Source organism: Euprymna scolopes, chromosome 19 (genome assembly GCF_053919585.1).
Source record: "Euprymna scolopes isolate OS-2025 chromosome 19, ASM5391958v1, whole genome shotgun sequence".
Lineage (NCBI taxonomy): Eukaryota > Metazoa > Mollusca > Cephalopoda > Sepiida > Sepiolidae > Euprymna > Euprymna scolopes.
This window is the reverse complement of record NC_136500.1, coordinates 98,460,588-98,469,352: the sequence shown is the minus strand read 5'-3', so window position 1 is coordinate 98,469,352 and position 8,765 is coordinate 98,460,588.

Below are 8,765 nucleotides of genomic sequence, written 5' to 3'. Positions count from 1 at the left end.
TTTTACGACCGGACAACGTCGGGCGCCCTGCTATTATATATGTAAATGTATACATATGCATATATCCTTATATATATATATATATATATATATATATATATATATTATATACATATATATATATATATTTATATATATATACATCTATATTTTTATAAAGTAATAGGGTTCGTGTGTTTCTGTCTGTGTGTACAGCTCTCCATCATCAACGAAATATAAAGGAGGTAAGAGGGTAGATCTCTCCTGGTAGAGAAACATTAGAACCCATTTTAGGATGTTTCTGTTATAGGAGACATAAGAATCTATGCCTAATTTCTTTATATACTATTCTACAAACCACCCCCATATCGAATGACTTATGCTCATTTGCATATCACATTATATTAAATCTCTTTAACTAATTACCTCGACCTTATTACATATTTGAAATATTCTAATCATTTCAACTGTACTATTTACAAAATCTATTTAACATTTAATTATTTAATATATTTTCATTTAATTTTATATTCGATTTATTTCACTTTACGTATATTATCAAAACAATTCATTGGCGAGGAAAGCTTTATGTTTTGGGATTGTATTGAAAATGTAATGGAAATTTCAATTTCGTTCCGTTTTAATCTTTTATATTTTACTTGCCAATATAATTGAAAGAATACAATTCAACTATCGTAATTTTATATAAATAAACAAAAACAAATATTTTAAAATAAAACTTTATTAAAAAAGAAATAATTTTATTTTTAAATGAAAAAAATCAATTTAGTAAAATAATTGTATTAAACACCCCCAGCCTTGTCAGCAAACCTGTAAACCTATAAAAGTTAGCATTTCGAATGTAAACAGTGATTTTTCGATTTTGTTAGCGCTTGCCGCAATTAAAGACAATTAAAACGGAACTAACTTTATTTTCATTCTATTTTTTAAACAACCCCCAAAACATAACGCTCTCTTCCAGTTATAGCCAATTTTTTTTAATTAAATAAAACAGGTCAAAATAAACAGATAAGCGCATTTTCTTTTACATTTTTCTTACAACCATTGTCATTTAACCAACTGCAGGATACCGTTACTTTTGTGGGGTTGTTTTGAAAATGGCACGGAGATTATAATTTCGTTCCAATTTAATCTTTTTGGTCGAGCCTATTTCGAAAGCCTGTCTTATCATAGATTTGAACTACAAATAATTTATTACATTTTGATTATTACTATCTTAAGACTTAAAGCTTATATTTATTTCATTTTTCTATTTATATATTGAATTAGTTATTTCCAGTCTTATTTAAACTTAGTGCTTTCTTTAAACCGGATGAACCTTTTATAAAAATATGAGTTTAACGTAAAGAACACGAACAAGGTTTTATTCAACTGAATTTCTTCCAGTTTACTAACAAAATATATAAATTTAAAATAATAAAATAAAAAGGTTATGTAATTTAAAAGAAATACACGTACTCACAAAAGCAGAACTTTTTTTACACATTTTTTTCTTTAAAACCATAACAATGAGACTAAAAATTACCTAGATCTTAGTAATTATTTGTTTTAATAGAACTGTTTTAATTGTACTGTTTACTTAGTTAACCTCAGTTGGTATTACATTTATTTTACATTTACTTTTTTTTTTAGTTATTACTTTTAGACTGTGACGTTTACACCCGGAAGTAATGAGTCACACGTAGGTCGCTTTTATTCATTCCTTTTGGTCAAGATCAAAGTGTAGTATCTGTTCTTCAGATGCTGCACTTCATTTTCTTGTTCTCTTTCGGTGGAGGAGAAATCCTTCACGACTGAGACAATTTTTATTTTTGTACCTTTTCTCCACGTTAAAAAACGACCCTGGTGTCTAACTCTGTCCCGTGGGGAGGCATAGTAAATAGGTACAATATAATTGTTTATAATTGTACTATTCAGAAATATTATTTATAGTTCGTCCATTTCAGTTAGTATACATTTCCTTTACGCTTAATTAATTTACAATCATTAATATCGTTAAACAATTCCGTTTAAAACCGAAATTATGCCACCCAAACGAAGTAGAAACGAAAGTGAGGAAGAAAGAATGGAAAGATTGGAAGCTAATAGACTAAGAGTTGCTGCAATTCGCTCCAATGAAAACAATTCAGATAGAGAAAGACGTCTAGAACTTAACAGGATACGTCAAAGAGAAAGGAGAGCAAGACTGTCAGATTTGGAAAGAGAAACCCAACGTGAAGCTGACAGAACTAGACATGCTGTAAGGCGGTTAAATTCATCACAAGATGAAATTCAAGAAAGGCAAAGATATGCACTGGAAAGAGAAGCAATATTACGATCGAATGAATTATATGAGGTAAGTAGACGTACACAAGGTCAGTTGAGAGTGGCTCAACGACATCAGAATGAATCGGAAACCCAACGAAGCTTTCGCCTATACCAAGGGCAACGAGAGGCTGCATGGAGAGAGAGTATGACTTTGCCCCAGCAATTGACAGAAAACGAGGCAGCTAGACAACGAATGACTGCTTTGAGACACCATGAAATAGAACACTGCAATAGAAAAGGATTGCTCTACAACAAAAATGACTCTCTCACTACAGCTGATATAGGAAAAATGGACAAAGTATGTCAACATTGCTCAGCTGTAAAATTTAAAGGAGAAACCCCTGGTTGTTGTTGTTCTTCTGGCAAAGTTGTGCTTGATAGCTTTCCACCACTGCCTCAGTTGCTTCAAGATTTGCTCTCCGGCAATGGTCCCATCTCTAAAGATTCTCTGCAAAATCTACGCAGTTATAACAATTGTTTTGCAATGACATCATTTGGTCACAAAATTGCGGCAGTACATGGGTGGAATCCTTCTTTTAGAATTCGAGGCCAGGTTTGCCACCAGATTGGGAGTCTTTTACCACCTGAAGATGAAACAGCAAAGTTTATTCAAGTCTACTTCTTGGATAGTCTGGAAGAGGAACTACATAATCGGGGACGTGACAGTAGACTCAATAGAGACATTCTCCAAAGTCTGACTGAATTTTTACATGAGAACAACAGCTTTATTTGTCAGCTGAAAACAACAAAGGAGAGGATTGAAGAAGAACACTTGGTAGAACATAAAGTTGTCATAAGGGAAGACCGAAGGCCGCAAGAAGAGCATCCACGGCGATTCAATGCTCCAACAACAACGTATGAGATTGGAATATTAATGGAGAATGAACCAACAGCTAACCGGAATATTGTCTTGCGTTTTAGAAATGATACATTAAAATGGATCTCCGAACTACATCCCCTCTACGATACTTTAATGTACCTGTTAATGTACCCCTATGGTTCTCCATCTTACAACATCTACATGAAGGCATCCAATGGGCGAAAAGTTACCCAACAGCAATTTTATTCGTACCATTTAATGACTCGGCCTGGAAACTATTTTCTCTGGTACCGAAGGCTATTTCAACAATGGCTGGTGGATGTGTACTGCAAGATTGAAACAGAACGTTTACAGTTCCTGAGGCGTGAGCAACAGACCCTGAGAGCTGACAATTATAGCAACTTGAGAGATTCAATTCTTAGGGAGGATAGGAATCCAGAACAGTTTGGTCAACGAGTTGTACTTCCGGCAACTTATACAGGAGGCCCTCGATACATGTTTGAGCGTCAAAGTGATGCCATGGTATATGTTCAGCGAATGGGCCGAGCCGACCTCTTCATCACGTTCACAACAAATCCAAAGTGGACAGAAATTACAGAAAATTGTCTTCAAGGGCAAGACCCTCAGGATCGTCCAGATATTGTTTCCAGGGTTCTCAGGTAGAAGCTAAAAAAAGTTACTTGAATTTATTAAAAAGGGAGGATTTGGCAGGTTGAGGGCTTTCCTGTACAGTATTGAATATCAAAAAAGAGGACTGCCGCATGCACACATCCTCACCTGGCAGGCCCCAGAGGACAAACTTCTACCAGAAAAAATGGATCTCTGCATATCTGCAGAGATCCCTGACAAAGAGGAAGATCCTGATCTTCATGCTAAAGTGATGGCACATATGGTGCATGGACCTTGTGGACCATTTAATCCAAATTGTCCATGTATGATTGACAACAAATGTTCCAAAAAATACCCAAAAGAATTTCTTCAGTGTACCGAGCAAGGCCAAGACTCTTACCCCAAGTACAGGCGAAGAAAACCAGAAGATGGAGGCCAGACTGGTACAATAAGGATGAAGAGAAATGGTCGGTATGTTAATCAAGAAATAACAAACCAGTGGATTGTTCCGTACAACAAGGTCCTCCTTCAGCAGTTCAACGCTCACATTAACGTAGAAATTTGCAGCTCGATCCAAAGCATCAAATATGTCCTCAAATACGTGAATAAAGGATGTGATCAAGCAGTGTTTGAACTACAAAGAACTGATGGAGCAGCTAACCAACAAGGCTAAGTACAAAGTCACATTGTGGATGAGATCCAGCAGTTCCAGAATGCAAGGTATGTCGGCAGTTCAGAGGCGGCCTGGAGGATATTGGAACATCCCATCCATGAACATTTCCCCCCAATTGTACAACTTTCTGTTCATCTTGAAAATGGGCAGCATGTCATGTTCTCAGCTGATACTGCTCTGGAACGAGCCCAAGGTCCACCGCCTGCCACAACTTTGACAGCATTTTTTCAACTCTGCCATGAGGATGACTTTGCAAGGGGTCTCAAATACGTAGAAGTCCCTGAGTTTTACACTTGGAACAAATCGACAAAGAAATGGATGAGAAGAATGCGTGGGGTACAAGTTGAAGGTACTGAAAATGATGATGTATGGAAGGCACCATGCATTGGGAGAATCTACACGATTAGTCCAAAAGCAGGGGAGTGTTATTTCTTACGCCTGTTGCTCAATGAGGTTGCTGGTCCAACTTCATTTCAAAATTTGCGAGCATACAATGGTCAGGTGTTTGAAACATACAGAGCAGCGTGCCTTGCTCAAGGCCTTCTAGAAAATGACCATCACTTGCATCAAGCAGTAGGAGAGGCAAGTGCCACTCAATCACCTTCAAATTTGCGAAGCCTATTTGTGATAATTTTAACAGCCTGTGAGCCAAGAAATCCTCTTGAGATCTGGATGGCTTTTCGTGATGTAATATCTGAAGACATTCTTCACAGATACAGGCAAGAAGTTAACAATCCAGAAGCAGATTTTAATGAGGGCATCTACAATAAAACTCTTTGTCTAATTGAAGAAAAAGTTCTCCTTATGTGCGGTCAACCATTGGCAAGCTATGGATTACCTGCACCAACGCAAGGGAGAGATGAAAGACTCGCGAGAGAGTATCAACGTGAAGTTACTTATAATCTTGAAGAACTTTCCCTACAAGCAGAAAATATGCAAGAAAAACTGACCGATTCTCAAAGAGAAGTTTACAATTCATTCATGGCAATGTTGGAAGCACAAGGTGAAATGAACAAAAACATGATGTTTCTTGATGCTCCAGGTGGTACGGGCAAGACTTTTGTAATCAATTTGATCCTTGCAAAGATTAGATCCATGAGAAAGATTGTGCTTGCAACAGCATCCAGTGGCATTGCTGCTACTCTACTACAAGGTGGCCGCACTCTTCACAGCACTTTTAAAGTATCCTTGGATACTCATCGAATGGATCAGCCAGTTTGCAAAATTACTGGTAACTCAGCCTTGGCAAATGTAATTAGAGACACCTCTGCAATCATTGTAGACGAAGCCCCAATGACGCACAAGGGTGCTTATGAAGCAATTGACCGAACACTGCAAGACATCACAGGAAACAAGAATCCCATGGGTGGCATTCCAACCTTATTTTGCGGTGATTTCCGTCAAATCCTCCCAGTGGTTAAAAATGGCACAAGGGCTAACATTGTCAATGCAAGTTTGAAACAATCCTATCTCTGGAGGCACGTTATAGTGAAGAGACTGACTACTAATATGAGAGCCTATATCTCTGATAACACAGCTGCAGCAGACTTCTCAAAATTGCTTCTTCAAATCGGTAATGGTCAGTTTCCTATCACTTCTTCACCTGACACAATTAAGATTCCAACTGCGCTTGGTAAATGTGTCGGTAATCAGAAGCAACTGAAAGACAAAGTGTACCCAGACCTGCAAAACAATGAAAATCACCGGATTGGCTTGCTGAGGGGGCTATTATTTCGCCATTAAACAGCAATGTGAATCATTTGAACAATTCAATAATGGATGAATTTCCAGGAGACACAAAGCAATACAAGTCAGTTGATTCGGCTACTAATGAATATGAAGCTGTTCACTACCCTGTGGAGTTTTTAAACTCTTTGGAGATATCTGGAATGCCTCCACACATTTTAAATCTCAAAATTGGATCGCCAATCATGATTCTTCGATCCTTGGAACCGCCAAAAACAACAAACGGAACCAGATGTGTTATCACCAGATTGCACACCAATGTACTTGAGGCCACCATTTCCTGTGGTCCCTACAAAGGCGAAACCGTTCTACTGCCAAGGATCCCCTTAGTTCCATCGGACTCAGAACTTCCATTTAAATTCCGGAGACTCCAATTTTCTGTGAAGGTGTGTTTTGCAATGAGCATAAACAAAAGTCAAGGTCAGACATTTAACACCATTGGCGTAGACTTGACATCAGACTGCTTCAGTCACGGTATGTTCTACGTCTTCATCAGCCGGACAGGAAGTTCAGAAAAACTCTACATTCTGGCTCCAAATCAAAGCAGCAGAAATGTAGTTTACCCTGAGGCTCTTCAGTGAAAAGTTCGAGAAATGGATATGAGGAAAAACTGACATGATCTGATTGTGGTAAGTTTTTAGTATTGAATGTGCAAGATAAAATTTAAGCAAGAGTTGAAAATTACTTCAATGAAAAATTTACTATGTAACATCAAGTAACCTTCCTTTTTGATGAAAATGTTTTGTGAAGTTCCTGATTGAATTTCAGTCACTACAAGAGGTAGTTAAAATGTTAATCACCTTATGCAATCGTTGCTCTTACAACATCAACTTACTGGAAAGGTGCACACAGATTTTGGTACCCGAGTGCGCAACAAAGCTCCGTGCGAAGCACGGGTATCTTTGCTAGTATTTATATAAATATACAGATTTAGACACACGTATTTATACATATATACGTATATATATATACATATATACGTATATATATATATATATATATATATATATTCATACATATATACATGTATGTAAATACTTATACACAGATATATACAAATATATATGTAAATATATTGGTCATCAGCTGATGGTCTGATAATTCAATCGTCTCGTATCTTACTCATTTTTCTCGTTTTTGCTGTTCTTTCTTTTTTTCAGTAGTTATTACTCTCTTTCTGTTTTTTTGCTAACTTGAATTCCTTCTTTCCTTACTCCTTTTTGGATTTATTTTATCTATTATTCACAACTAGCAGAACCCGTTAACCGGGGTTGCCCAATGGAAGCATATACCCTCCGCGTCAAAAATTAAAGTCGGGCTGCTGTTGTTGCCTAACCCCGTACATCCTCATGTTAAAAACGGCTTTTGGAATGGTCACCATAAACCTCTCTATGTTAAGAACGGTTTTCGGAATAGACACCTTATTTTGTGAATGGTGGTGGCGTTGTCTATAAATTTTCCATAAATATTACCTTGATAATCACCGTCAGAATTCCCACGCGCAAATGCTCGGAACTAACAGAAAAAATTGGTGGTTGCAGTGTCGGCCCATGCGTGCTACTCTGGCGCCTACTGATTAAAAGTGCACAATACAGGGCATTATATCTCGGAAACTATTTTTAACCGCCAAATAAAAATGAGACTTTCTAACTCAGCATAGTGGGAAACCTATTAAAGTTTTTATGTTAAAGAAAAGCATGTAGTTTTAGTTAAAGTTAAAAAAATTATAAAAAAATTAAACAAAACGAAAAACTACTGGTGTAAATGCAACCAACTAACAAAATAAGTGGTCTCTTATGAAAAGTGAATAAGTTTTTAACCTACATGCATAAAATAGTTAGTTCAGGTTACGCTTATTTTTGGATGGTGGTGGGGGAATAACTGCGCGAGGAGGGGTTATATTTCATAAAGTTCTTGTATCCGTCAAATATAATTAAGGTTTACTGAATCAGCATAAAGGAAAACCTTTAAAATTCATCCTTTTTAAGGAAAGTTTGAAATTGGAGGTAAGATAAAAAATTATCTTATCTTCAAAGAAAAAATATGCAACTCGTGTAAAAGCAAACACAAGGAAGAGGTCGCGCACATGCAGAAAATATAGGGTTCAGGGTATGGTAATTTTGTTTATTTTTGTGGGGGTAGATGTAGAACTAGTTGGAGTCATAAAAAAGACTATATATATATATTTATAAATGTAACGGCTCGTAAAAAATGCACAATAGAATGAAGAGATCGCTGCTGGGAAAAAGTAAAATGTAAACACACTAGGAAGGGGCCGCGTTTGTAGAATAAGTAAGTATATAGCGTACATGCAAAAATATCGGGTTCAGGGTAATTTTGTTTTTATTTTGGGGGGAGGGGCAAGAAGTAGAACTATTTGGTGAAAAGGAAAACCAAAAAATGTTTTAAAATAAAAAATCGACGCTCGAAAAGCGTAAAAGTAAACACGGTTAAGCGAGAATGTAATGTATTTTGTTTTCAGGGTTTTTTTTCGGTGGGGGTTGCTTCAATCAGTTCATGTGTACATATGTAAGTGGTAGTGTATCAGTATTGTAATGTGTATGTTTAATATTGTTATATTTGAATTATTTATTTTTTTACCGGTTGCAT